Below are 14,084 nucleotides of genomic sequence, written 5' to 3' on the forward strand. Positions count from 1 at the left end.
TGAATTTGTAGCCTTGCAGTTTTGCCAGCATCGGCACCAGGGCACGCTGAATGGCACGGATCGCTCTCGGTTTGCAAGCAAATAAAACAAATAAATCCTGGAAATACATTGCCCCGAAATAGGACCATGGCAGCGTGCCGAGGATCGTTTTTCTTCGCCGACAAAAATACAACCAAAAAAAAAACACAGGAAAAAGTGTTACGTTTCATCCTGTGCCTGGTTTTTGGAACGTTTTCTATGTCGTTCATCAGAAGAAGAGAAGAAAAAAAAACACTCTGCTCGGAATGAGAATGTTAGCCAGACTGACACACCGTATGGTAGGGTTGGAAGAAGTCAGTGCTAAAAGCCGCCCGTAGGGAAGGATGGCGATAAACTATACGGCTCGAAGGTAGCAACGACACGCGACATGCTGGTGATGATGTACGACAGAGTGAATTGAATATTAACACACCTAACCAAGCACACTGGGTGGGTTGGACAAAAAAAGTTTTGGCTGATACAAAAAAAATTGAGTAACTCTGAGCTTGAGGGAGCCTGTGTAAATGATTTGTGGAAGCGTATTTGGGGTTAACCATTCAAAAAAAATTCAATCATTGGAGTATATCAACAGGAGCGTGTTCTGATGTATTTTAATTAAATAAGTACCTTAGTTCCCTATAGCTGGGTCTTTGTAATGGAACAAAGGCCCAAAAAAAAAACAATTCATTCCTTGAGCGAATGGAATGCATCAAGATCATCCTAGCTTCATAATCGATTGCAATTCCATTGCTTGGACAAACACATGTTTGCACAGAACTCTCCGTGTCCGTCTGATGTCAAGGTTTAGCTTGAAAGAAGCAAACAACAGAAAAAAAATGCAAATTGTATGCCTGTGTGGTGAAACTTTGATTACTTAATTATACATTGACCCAGTTTTCCACTGACCACACAGCTTTGCAGCTGTGTGATGCTTTTTGAGAACCAATGTATATGTTTGCTATTTTCCCTCAGGATGCCGTTTTGGAAGGAAAGTTATTTGGTAACTTTAAAGGCAGGACAGGTCCGATTGAAGCTCATATTCTCACACACCTACACACACAAAGTAGAACACTTGAATGCAACGCCATCTTTCTCTCTCTTTCTCTCTCACTGAGGGGAAAAATACTTTCCAAAGTGTCATCAAGCACGCTTGCAAAACGTTTGCCCGGAAAATCCGGAACATTCAAACGAAATAGCAATCGTTTCGGGTGGCCCTTTTTCCCGGGCAAAACTACTATTTGCTCGATTTCGATTTCCCTTCCTCGCAGTCTCATTCATTTCCCTTTTCCTCTCCCTTGAAATGTGAGATTTCTTTCCCATGCACGACGACACATCGACACATTTCTCTCTCTCTCGCTCTGTCTCACTCGACACATTTGAGTTCGATCAATCCAAACGCCTCTGGGCGTCGGGGCCTGCCTCCCTGGTAAGCAATTTCATTTACTGTAATCAATTTCACCGATCGACACGAAACCCACAGCTCATGCACACACCCCACACGCAACGCACACGCTCGTGTACGATGGGATAAAAATTAGCAACATTTTGTAGCAACAGCAGCGAGCTATCCCAAAGGCACGTGTTCCGATTTTTTTTCCACATCGTTTTGCCGAAAAATCTGATTTATTCCTATCCGTTCAATGGCGTAATCGTGTGCACTAAGGGTTGATGGAATGGGTGGGGAGGGGGGAGGGGAGAGGAAAGAGGGAGAAAGGGACAGGTTTCAGTAAAAGCCAATTTTCCTCTCCCGAGGCTAAGGCAGTGTTGGTTATTGGCAAACATACATCGATGGTGGCTTCAAATCAACCTCTATAAAAAAGATCCTCACGATCCACCATTTCCATTTCCAATACCCTCCTTCGCAAGCTTTGGAAGTGAAACGTTAGAGAATAAAAACTAAACTTCAACCAAACTCCATATGCGGGTCACGTGGCAATAAATATGTTTTTGTTGAAAATGGGAAGCCAGATAGGGCTCGATCGAGGGTCCTTTCCGGGAGGGGAAAGCTGAAAATGTGGAACCGTATCTGGATATATGTATGTGTGTGTAAATTTTATTTTCACGTACGATCGGTAACACCCCGTCGCGAAATGTGGATAGATTTTGTGTCCTTTCGGATTTTCTATCCTCCCCCCCACCCCAAAACCACTCGCTAAACCAGAGTAGCGAGGCGTGCGTGTCGCGATTCATTTCGCGGTGGGTTCGATTTGAGTGGCTCACCAATTGCGCCGCACCACCATCCAGTTATTGGGGTGGTAAGTTTTTCACCCGTGTACATTAAATCTGATTTTGTATCAATCGTCATCGTCGTCAATGTCTATCTTTCTCTCTCTCGTGCCGGTACAGATACGGTTTTTGCGAATCGCATTTGGCACTGTCGTCGATGTTTGGATTTCGGGACAGCTAAATCAAATCAGATCACAATTTATTTGTTTTTCTTGCTTTTTTTCTTACTTTTACCGGTAGCTAAATTTAGGGATTTTGATGAAAACTCGATGCACGTGGATAGCATTTATTTGAATATTTAAAAAACAAAATATTGATAGAAATGGCTACCGAGAGCTTTGCCTTTGAACCTACATACGAGCAGACTGTGCTGTAACACAGCTTGTAGTGAAATATTCTTGTACTTGTTATTGATTTTACGAAGAAACATATTTTAATCAAAATGTGTAATTGAAGTAAACAAAAAGTAAAACTTCAAAAAGTCAAAGTAACTCAAGTAAAAGATTCATGTATTGTGTTGTTAACAAATCAAAACTCGCGCACCGTACAAGAATCACCATGAAAAAATGGGAACCCTATTTTCAATGCATTATTTTCCCAGCCAAAGGGGCTCAGATTTGAACCAACCCTCCAGAGACAGCAGCATCAAAAACGAGTTAATCTCCACCAGCGGAAAGCAAAGCATCTCGAATCATTGTGGGCAGATGCCTATTGCGTAAAGATACGGACGGCGTCTGTTTATTTATTGCTCGACCGCTGTTGCGTTGGTCCGTTATCAGGACCAACTTTTGTTCACTCTTGCTGAGATCCCTTCCGTACGGTACATGTTTAAGCGATAATTTCCTCTCGCTTGCTCGCTCATGTAATGATCTTTTCAATAATTCAAACCACCCCAAACCAGAATTGTGGTTCATGCTCGGTATGGATGAGAATATTCATCCTATATGTGTGTGTGTTTATATGTGCGCGTGTGTGTGGGGAAGATTTCCTTTGGGATCACTTTTGGGAAAATTAAAACCTCCGCCTTGCGGGTCATGCGTATCCTCTTATCGATACCATTTACTTCTTTGCACCAAGCTCTCCATTTACACCGGACGAGCATTTTGAAGGGATGGGAATGATAACTCATAAATACGAAAACATCTCTCCCGGGTCCAACGCAAGGCAGGTTTGGAAAGGGTTGTAGTAAGGATTCGGCCGGGTATGAAGCCTTTTTCCGACGAAGGACAGCTAGATCGGGATGGGAGCTGTCGATATTTTTCTGGACCCGTTTCAACTTTGGGTTTTATCGATGAAACCCTAAAGGTCGTGCTGGATGCTTTTGTTGTGGTAGTTCGGGCTGGAATTTCCCAGACATGGACGTCGCCGCACTAGGAACGTGCCGGCGATGGAAAGCAAAGGTGTAAACTCAATCAACGCATCTCCAATCGATTACCCAACCGGAAACCCTCCCCACCTGGAAGCAGGCGAGTAATTTCGATTTTTCCTAGTTCGATTCCTCCATCCTCGGCAACAAGGGAGTGATCGATTTTAATTGATTACCAACATTCAGGTGCCATTTTCATCCCAATCTGACCACGTGGTCCCTGTCGTCTTGTCGTCAACAATTGCGGTTTCTCGTTCCAGCGCTAATCACCACGTGGTCGGTATTGGTTAGAGGTGTTTCTGATATTCACCCGCCTTCTATTCTTCTCTCCGCTTCGCTCCGTACCGGCCTTGTGCAGAGCCATTAAAATTTAATTTCTCTCCCGTTTGTTCTTGAAATGGAATAAATTGTCAGATTTTCATACACTTGTTCTACCATTGTGCGAGCGATGAGGAGCGCCCGTAGAAAGCTGTACCGTTTCGATTAGTCGGCCTACCATCAAGCCGATGTAACATCTCTGTTTAAAATGGTCCTTGTTGATTTCCTTTGTGGCAATGGAGCCCATTCAGGGAAAAATGGCATACAATGATGGGTTCATTGTCAACGGTGGCAATTTTGAAGCGTGCGCGATGATAACGCCACCAACGACGATGCAAACGATAATGAGGTTGATTATGATGAGAACCGTTTTCGAAACCCTCACCGTGGTTACCGTGTGCCGTTGTGATTACCTGCACAATGATTAAAATTAATTAATTGCACTAAATCTTGTGCGCGGCCTTGTGGCTCAACGGTTTCACGGAAAAAGCGCCATTTTCCGGCCAGCCGCAGCGTGTCCCCAGTGGGGGACACCGAACGTGTTCCAACTTGTAGCGAATTCGTTTAAATTGCTTTTATATTCTGCGGTCAATGAAGGATAATGGAGGTAATGGGATTTTTTTTCAGTATGAAACACTGATTGCTGTGATCGTTCTTAGTATTGTAATGGTTAAGGATCGTTCGGTTAATAGCGAACACGACAAATGTTAAGGGTGATGATTGGGCGTAATGAAATCAACCTTGTGGCAGAATCATTCAAGAGTAAGCTCGTAAGGATTATGGTTTTGATCCCGCTGGGAATTAGTTTAACATTTGAAAACCGGTGTACGACAATAGATAACAATGAAGGGAACAGATTACACGAACACACGTCCCTTTACATGCAATGTTTCACCAGCAGCAAATTAATTCCACCTACCCCAAAAACTAACCCGTATGATAATTTGACGAACTGTTCTCCACTTTTTCTCCACGGTTCTCTGCCGTCCACGGACTGGCTGCATAATGTGATCCCGAACAATACGATTACAAACTTGCTTGTGCGAATCTCTCTTGCCCGATTACCCCGTCACTCGCCGGTAACCATTTTGAAACTTTTCCGTACGTGCATTTCCCGCAGCTCTATTATGCTTCAACTGCTGTTTGCAACACGGAGTCCGGTAGCGATACAACAACAACACTGCGGCAACGTTGGAGGGCGTAACGACGGGCTGATCAGCGTCTTTCAAAGCTTTTGCACCAAATCCACCGCACTAATCGCCGCATCGACAGCCATTCATTCGCTAATCTCCATCAATTCATAGCTAAAAGACGTGATAACAGCGAATCACAAGCATCATCGTCCAGCCACACCGAGAATCCTTTTGTCCTTCGAGCGAAACCGGCGCTACATCAGAGCGGTGAAACTTGTTCTTCTGCTTGTATGTTGGTCTCGACCGTGGCAACGAGAATTGGACGGACATTGTTCTTCTAATCCACCGCACAACTGACACCCTCTGCCCGATGGCAAAAACGGGGCCACTACCATGCAGGGCCAGAACAATATGCACAACTGCAGTCTCAACCGTGAAGTTGTTTCTACCAGCAGCGCCGATTCCGTTGGAGTTCGGCGAGCGATGGTTCCATTTTCCGAGCGATAGATGGACGAATGAATGCATAATTCATCCACATTTTGTCAAATTTTCTCATTCATACACACCAATATAGAGGCGTATATATATGCGCACAGCGCGGTGGAAATTGTTGGAATCAGGTTTCACCCATCACACGAATACCTGTTTCTCATTAGCAAGAAACCACTCACCACTCGCAAGGTGTGTGCAAGGTGTGTTCCTTTAGAACTTATGACACAACTGTCGTTAGAGAGGAAGACCATTGCCGGTGCTGATGCGGCCATTGCACCCATTTCGGATGGTACGAATCGCGCACCAAACTTTATCCTTTGCTTCACGGACGATATCATCGTGGCACGATGGCCTGAAACCTGTAACGCTGAGTGTAAAAGCCACATGAAGGATCACTGATGCAGTCACTTGCATCACTGGGAAGCCGCGAAGGGCGCACGCATGGGACAAAAGAGGGTTCAAGAAAAGTTTGTTGCTTCGGCTGCTCGGCACGATCGCTGAGTAAGAACCCGGTTACCTATCATCGTGCACTCGGTAATGCTCTCGGCGAAGATGAATTTCGACGCCCCCAAAAACTTTCACCAACATTGGCAACTTTGCTTTCACGCTGTGTCTTGTGGGGGCCTTTTGCTCCCGGTACCTGGCAGTGACCGTTGCTAAAGCCGACTACTGGGTCGAAAGTACTCCACGACTTTGCCCAAGGCTCGGCCCTGCAGCTTTACAACAATTTTTGGTGTAATTTATTTAAATTATGAATGAGCCAAGGCAGGCAGATGCAGCTTGTGCAGCACCCAGACGAGAAAGTTTCGCTACAGGTCTTCGTCTACGAGGCCCGTCTTCATGTGGCGTGATTAAATAATTAAATAATTTCCTCCGTACGAAAGAAACACCAAAACCGGGTCACGGGACCGGAGTGGCTTCCCTTCGGACCGTTTGACTTGTCAAAGGTCTCAGATAAAGGACGTTCAATACGTGATGTCGAAGCCCGTTCGGTGGCCACCCTGTACCGAGCCAGATTTTGCTCGAAACATTAACCACTTCTTCCGTCCGTGCAACGACATCTTGTATCCGTTCCGTTGACCGCAGCGCCTGGTGAAACCGAACGGACACAGTGAAGGATGAATAATTTGTAATTGAATTTATCCGCCAGCCGTTTCCGCCAACGTGCGTAATGCTCTCTCTCTCTCTTGGGTACAAGTTTTGCTTAAGAAATTCGTTTTAAATGACGAACATCATCAGCAGTCACGGGTGGGAAGGTCAGCAACAAAATTAGATTAAGAGTAGTCTGAGTCGGGTGAAGGATGTGACGGAACTTTGGCTTTCGGGCAATCAAGTTGGAGCAGCAGGAGGTGGAAGGTGGATGTATGTTTGGGGTTTTTGGGGGGACAAAAAGATTATGCTCAGATATGACCAAGTAATGAGTGGCAAATTGAGTAAAATAAATGACACCTCCAGCATGCCGATGGTCATTTGGTCTCAGTACATCAAGTAATCGACATTCGTCCACAAGCTTGGAATAATAGCCTTCAGCTGCCCCTTGTCGAGTTTCATATTAAAACAAAACATGCTAATTTTAAACACGTTCAACGTAATGCATCATGAAGAACTGATATCGTAGAACCGATAAGTAGTTAACTTAACTTTCTTTTTACAGTTACGAAAACCTCATGGATGGCTCAAGAAAACTCATCTCTCGTAGTCAATCAAAAAGTCAAACACAAGTACAATATTTGTCCACTCGACGAGCTCCTGGTAATGCTTGACGTAAAACACAACATTCGCCATACCGTATGCTAACAAATTGCTGTACTGAAAAAGGGGCCCAGCTGCCACTCACCTCTTCTCCAGGACTATTCTTTGGTACAATTTGCGTACGGCGCAACATGACTCCCAGCAGCAAGGGATCGACCGTCGGCTTGTGCATCGAGTGTGATCTTTGTAAATTTTGTACAGCTTTCATGTGGAATGTTCATTCCCTGATGCCATGATGCCGGAGCAAACGGTCAGTCTCTGCTGTTGATGAAACTTTCCGAATCGATACACTCTGAATCGGTTTTTGGGGGGGTTTTTTTGCTTCTTGACCAGCCCATCCAGCAGCGTCGATGCATGTTTGAATGCCACTCGGATAAATAGCTTCATCGAAATCCTGTTTCACAGTGCCAGTGAGTTCTTTCCATAAGGCTCAATGATGCTCGAGGCTTGGCTACACTCTGATGCTTGCAGACAGCCTTCATCTCCTCTGCACACACACTAAAAAAAAAAACACCCGGAACACTGATGCTGAGGCTGTGTGTTGTACCATGCACGATGTAGTTTTGCAAGTCGAGCCTTCCTAAGGCAGCAACGAGCTAAGGGTGTACGGGGCGTTCTTTGCTAGATGAATTGTTGTCAGATTGTTTTCATCCGTATATCAAGTGGCGTATCGAATGGATTGCCCTGAAGTGTGGAGTGTTTTTCTACGTGCTTCGTACTTTGACCGATGAGTAGAATTGCCCGAACGCCGTACGCCAACAAAGTACGCCGGAGGGTCCATTGGTTGTTGTTCTCATATTAGGAGTGATTCTTCGCTGTAACGCTTTTCATTTTGCAATACAGAGAGTATATAAAACAAAGGCTTACCTTTTTGTAAGAAATTGTTTAAATTTAAACACTACATTGATAATGCAATTTGCTTTAAACCATTGTTTCAACAATTCTATCCATGAAACTTCAACAAAACAATATGTTGAACAATAGTCTCTCCTGACCATAAACGGATGAATACAACCTGACCATTCTACCAGGAAGAAAGGATATCGTATTACTCCCTCACAGTGTAGTACATCTCCAGTTTACAATCTGCCGAATAGTTCGGCCACCGAACGGATTAGACAGTAAGTGAGCTTCGATTCAATTTTCTTAGCTCGCTTCTATTATCGACCATGCGTCAAATCCTTACCGATTGGGTTACGATGCGAGCGAGCTATCTTGCGAATGCCGACAGCGAATGAGATTGGGGAAACGCACGCATGAGTTTCATTAATAATTACGCCCTCCCAAAATATCTCATTTACTGCCGGAAATAATCTCTGCTGCCGCGCAGTTGCACGATTAAATGATTCCCAGCGGTGCTATTTTCACCCACCGCTTATCGTGTTTTCATGCATGTTACGAGAGTTGTCTGGGCGAATGTATCCGGGTGTGAACACCCGAACAACACAGCCACGAATGGTAGGCCACGTTACCGATTAAACCAGTAAACGTAATAAACATTTTTCATCCCCTTTCGCCTTTGGATCGTTGGTTGGTTTTTGGAGGGGGGCAGGTTGATGATGTGCCCAAAATCCTTCTACTGAGGCTTACACTACCGAGTGGACTACGTCCAAAGTGAGGGGAGAAAAGCAACATAATCTCCGCTACCATCCAGCGTATCATTAATATTTCTTATTATGATGTTATTTTGGTGGTGTTTCCGGTTCGATTTTTACGTCACAACACACACACCCCATTGGCTCGATAGGGGGTGCGCTTTGTCGCATACTCTCTTAGGCAAGAGAGTCATTGACTCACGTTGCTACTTTATGGTGCCGTTTGTTGGAGGGTACTAGATTTGCGTGCTACACATCCATTCAAGAGCCACCAAGCGGAGACAATGGCGCATCGAGCGTATTCCATTATTCATCCACCGCAGGGGCGAGTGAGTCGATTAGGCCATCGAGCCAAACAATGAAAGCGGGTCCTGTTTACTACTGTTTCCACTGCAAATTTGTGTGCTGGTGTACATTACATTGTTCTGCGAAGGAAAAGCTGATCATCGAACAGATAATTAAATGAACATATTCCATGTTGAGTTTGCATTGCGACGAGTTAGGTCAGATTAGTAGTGGAAGTTAGTTAAGTGGAACGATAAAGAAATGTCTTTTGTTCGATGATTATCCCATACTATGTATATGTGTGAAATGATATGTTATAATTTTATTTGGAGTCTAATAAAACAAATTTGCGTGGCAAAAATAAATTGAGTGGAGCTGCTCGTACCGTGGAATTTATTGAACACTTTGTGGAAGTTTCCATCAAACAAGCGTGATGGTAAATTTTCACACATTTTCAAACACACGACACATCAACCATTTTCCCAAGCAATGAATAACTGAGCGTTGTATGAACAGAAGCAAAAAAAAGAAGAAAAGCCCGTTTTTTTCTATTTGCAACACTGAAATCTTTTTCCATTAACTCGATGGTTCCGTTAAGTAAAGTACTTTTTACCGAACACCTCTCGCAAAAGCGCACGAAATGAAGCAATTTGATTTCAGACAAAGTTTATATTGTTTGAGCATCGTCGAGAGCGGCTCGTTTTTCAGCCACAAGGAACGTGGCTCAGCTTCCAACACCGGTAACACACCTTTCGTTTGATTTTTGTTATTTTTTTCCGTTCCTTCCTTCATCTCAAATAGACTCGCAATTAAGCGCAAAAAGAGAAACAGAAGCTAAATGTGAAAAATGGAAAACTTTCCATAATTTCCATGCTAATTACGCCCGACGAGTTTCGAGGAAATTTTGGGCGCATTGCTACGGTACGGGAGGGAGGGTTCGGTGCTATGGCACCATTTTGAAGGCACAGCAAAAGCCAAAGACACTGTAGAAAGGGAATTAAAAAAAAAACGCTCCCCGAAACCTAGGCAAACTTCTTTGCTTCCTTGATTGCCGATTCGGCTGAATGAAAATGGTGCAATTTTGCCACCTTCACCTTCATTTCCTTGCCACCTTTTCCGGCGGTGTGCTTCGACTGCTTTCCCTAGCAAATGGTAGCCACCGTTCAATCACGCAGTGAATGAAAGTTTTGGAGTATTTTCTTGAGCCGCTCGCATCACTAAAGGATTGAGCAAGAAAAGGCTTTGTTGACGAAGGCGTTGACTAGGCGTCGTCGAGTGTTGGCCGTGCAGAAATACGGACATAAATTTGCCACACCTACACACACACTCCTTTTGCCACGTTCTGGAGTGTGCTTAGTGCTCGACCGGAAACGGGCCACCGCCATTGCACTCGTAGCGCCGATCGGCAGCAAACGACCCGAACTTCCTTCCGGTCCCGATTGCCTCGATGGGCTGGAAAATCTGCCTGTAAATTATTGCTACCATTAAATTATGTGACATTAAATCCACAACCACTCCAGGACTTACGCCCCGATGAGCCGCACATGCCCCCTTCTCCCCGCAATGCACCTACGGACTCGCAAGACATTTTGCAGACCCGTCCGATTATTGTCTCACATATTGCTCCCGGTTTGTTCGGTGTGTCCTGTATGGCGTGTACTTGAGACGGGACCGAATCTGCAGCCAATATCATTGCTTGGTTGCTTATTCGCCAAACAGGCGCGCTGCCTATTTATGGGCAAATTAAGTTTAAACGTTCCAAACGGGTCGTAGGGCCTGGTATGCTAGACACAGGAGAGTGAGTTCGGCAAGTGGATGGCACACGGGGGGGTTACGATGCAATATTTATTTATGGATTCAATGAACGTCGTTTGACGACAGCGTACGCCTTACGGGACAAAATTGTTCTGTCCCGGCAACCGAATTACACGTGTACGTACACATGCGTCCTTGGCAGCACTGACTTACCCGATTTTCCGAAGTTGCCAGGAACCATAATTCTCTCGCGCGCTCGCATTCTGCTGCATCGTAAACCAACGTGAGGCCATTTCACAACCGCCAATGATCGATAAGTAGCGTGTTGTTTGCAAGGTTCGCCCATAAATCAAGGAAAATTCAGTTGCTTTCCCTCAACTCTTGCCTCTCTCTCTCTCTCCTTCTCTCTTTCACTCTCTCTTTTGGGCAATAGATGTGATGTGGTCGGATAGGTAACCATAGCAACGCATAAATATACCCCATCTGTGCAGGTACTTTGCATGTTCGATCGATCCATTCTCCTTGTTGACGAGATATCTTCCCATACGGTGGCACAGGTTTAGAGCAAGGTCACTAGGCAAAAGATCTTGCTCATAATCGTTCCGATTATTACGCACTGAAGACGGGCCGCACATGGACGATGGAGCCATTTCCTGGAAGATGAACGCTGGAAGATGCCAATTAAATCGAGTTGTTACCCAATTTTGTGGCTCCGTTAGCGCTAATGACTTCCTGGGCGACAATGTTTCGCAAAGGTGCGCGTTTTGCGCTACCATCGCACCGCGGAATAGTAAAACAGCCAGTAAACAGTAAAACCAGTCACCCGCAAATGAGGTACAAGTAATCACCACCCAATAACCTTGTACACCTTGTTTCGCACCATTAAATGTGTTATACCAATCGATCGGAAAACGCATTTCCTCGCGAATGCGAAAAAGCGCAGTAAAAATGACGTTGCACGTGCGCGACGATCAAATAAAAATGTTTTTACTTCATTTTCTACAGGTTGTTGACCGAGCTACACGTGTTACTTTTCATGGTGGGGAGTTTTTTTTATTGTCTCATTGCATGTGTTTTGATATAATTTATTTCCTTGTATTTCCCGGTACATTGTAACGAGGATCTTGTAAAATAATACACGATTAATGGAATCCTTTCAAGTTTCAACCAGGTGAAGCATACTCAGCGCCGGAAAAAGTGCGTGTGCGATATGCACGCCCGGCGAAAAATCAACATTGAAGCGCTACACTCTTTATCCTTCCGCCAAGGTAAATTGCCTTGTTCCGCCGTGCCCGTACGGCGCACATTCAAAAGGTAAACATCCACCAACTGTCGTCGTTCGGCGTCTGACCACGGCTGGCAATGTTGGCCATTTTACGCCCGCAAACCAGGCAACCAGGGGGCGCAATCTGGTAGGCTCGGGCTCGAACAACATCATCCTGTAACCTGTAACTCAACACCTTTATTACCGTAAAGCACACCTTTACGGTGAAGTGCCGGATGCCCATTGTGGCCTTATGCAACCCCGTGGGCGACGCGAGGGCACCAAATCCGGCCACATATGCAAATTAATTCATTAAACGTGATGTGTATAAAAATTCCTCACTCGCCTGCACACGCTACCAAACGAGCAAAGGCTGCGAGATGCTCGCCCACTGAAGGCATTGGCAAGTTTAATTAAAATATCAAGTTCCCATTCACCGAACGGTGGTACGGCGGTACGGCACGGTCATGGGGACGAAATATTACACGCCGTTGTTTGATGCCAGCAATAAATGGGCAATATTTCTGTGTACCTCATAATGAAGAAATCACTTGAAAGCATAATATCCACACTCACGGCTGCTCGCTCGGCTAAGCAGGGAGTTTTGGGTGAAATTGTGAAACAACTTTCACCGCGCTCATCCGCTCACCTGTAGACATCCTTTTTTTTCGGCGGGCGGCACAAGTAACTAAAGCCGCTGCACGTGCACGCGCGTTGCTCGAACCGCTCTGGCTGGGGGGAGAAACAACTTTCTGCCACGGATTTCCCACTCGACATCTTTCACATCAGAAGAATGAAGCTGGGTAAAGGTTGCGAGATTAAAAATGGAAACAGCCACTCCTTTTTGCCATCGTTTGTCAGCAACATATTTCACCGTCGCTAAAGTCGGTAATCTTCAAACATGCCGAACTTCAGGAGGTGTTTCGCGCTAAGCAACGTGAGACTAATTTTAAATTCCTACGCAAACCGTCTCTTCAAAGGAAAACGGAGGGCTGCTGGCACACTTAAAGTCAACGTTTCCTGGTACAGAAAACCTCAAATTGTGTGTGCCTTCCACAACAATATTAGTGCAGCATGCCTGCCGGGAATGGATTCATTTACATTTTATCAATTAACTAACCGCCGGCATCCGGCATAGCCCCGGTCAGATTGTCGCTGTAATTTGAATTTATAAACTCACACACACGCGTGGTGGACGAGGTACCGGTTGACATAAAGGTTGCATTAATTGGATCGATCGATTCGGTGAATTCGGTTTGATTATGATCGTACGGGTGTTTGGCACCTAAAGGGTTGATTTGAATTAGTACAGGAATTACACACACTTTAGGAGTTCAGGAATTACACACATTTAGGATTTCAGGAATTATACATAAAGCTAGGACGTAGTATTAGTAATATGACTGTCAGAAGATGACGATAAAATAAAAAAAGGATTAGTAGCAATCTAAAGGTCGACTCAGCAACATCCCATTCCGTCACTTATCACAATCGCACATGAGCTATCGTTCATTGGTCCTTCGAACCGGATCTGTAAAATCAGATATTTCAACCGGATACAATCGGTGATAAGTGATTTAATCAATAGTTTGCTGAGCATCAAGTGGGAGTGCACGAAATAGTTAAATTTCGTACAGAACGGTGTGTTCTCCACTCCATTCCAGTGTGTGTGTGCTACTACTGCAAGGCAACCGTCGAACGATAAAGGTTCACAGGCTAAGTGAACAGAGAGTGCGTGTGGCTTACGATACAATTAGCGTTATTACAAAACGCTGAATTTGCACCGTTGTAAGCAGTCGAAGAAGATATCACCGCCGTGATCATTGAAATACGCACAGAGGTTATTGTCCAACGCAGTGTGTTAGTGAGTGTGAGTGCTA

The 14,084-nt window shown here is 44.9% G+C and overlaps 1 protein-coding gene and 1 long non-coding RNA gene across 14 annotated transcripts in view; one reads left to right on the forward strand and one right to left on the reverse strand.

Moving 5' to 3' along the window:
* LOC125760711 (uncharacterized) overlaps nt 1-14,084 on the forward strand; it is a 139,904-nt gene that overhangs the window by 68,189 nt on the left and 57,631 nt on the right. The window lies entirely within an intron of this gene.
* The window catches only part of LOC125760725 (uncharacterized), a 107,827-nt gene that overhangs the window by 34,726 nt on the left and 59,017 nt on the right, over nt 1-14,084 (reverse strand). The window lies entirely within an intron of this gene.

The sequence above is a fragment of the Anopheles funestus genome, chromosome 2RL (genome assembly GCF_943734845.2).
Source record: "Anopheles funestus chromosome 2RL, idAnoFuneDA-416_04, whole genome shotgun sequence".
Lineage (NCBI taxonomy): Eukaryota > Metazoa > Arthropoda > Insecta > Diptera > Culicidae > Anopheles > Anopheles funestus.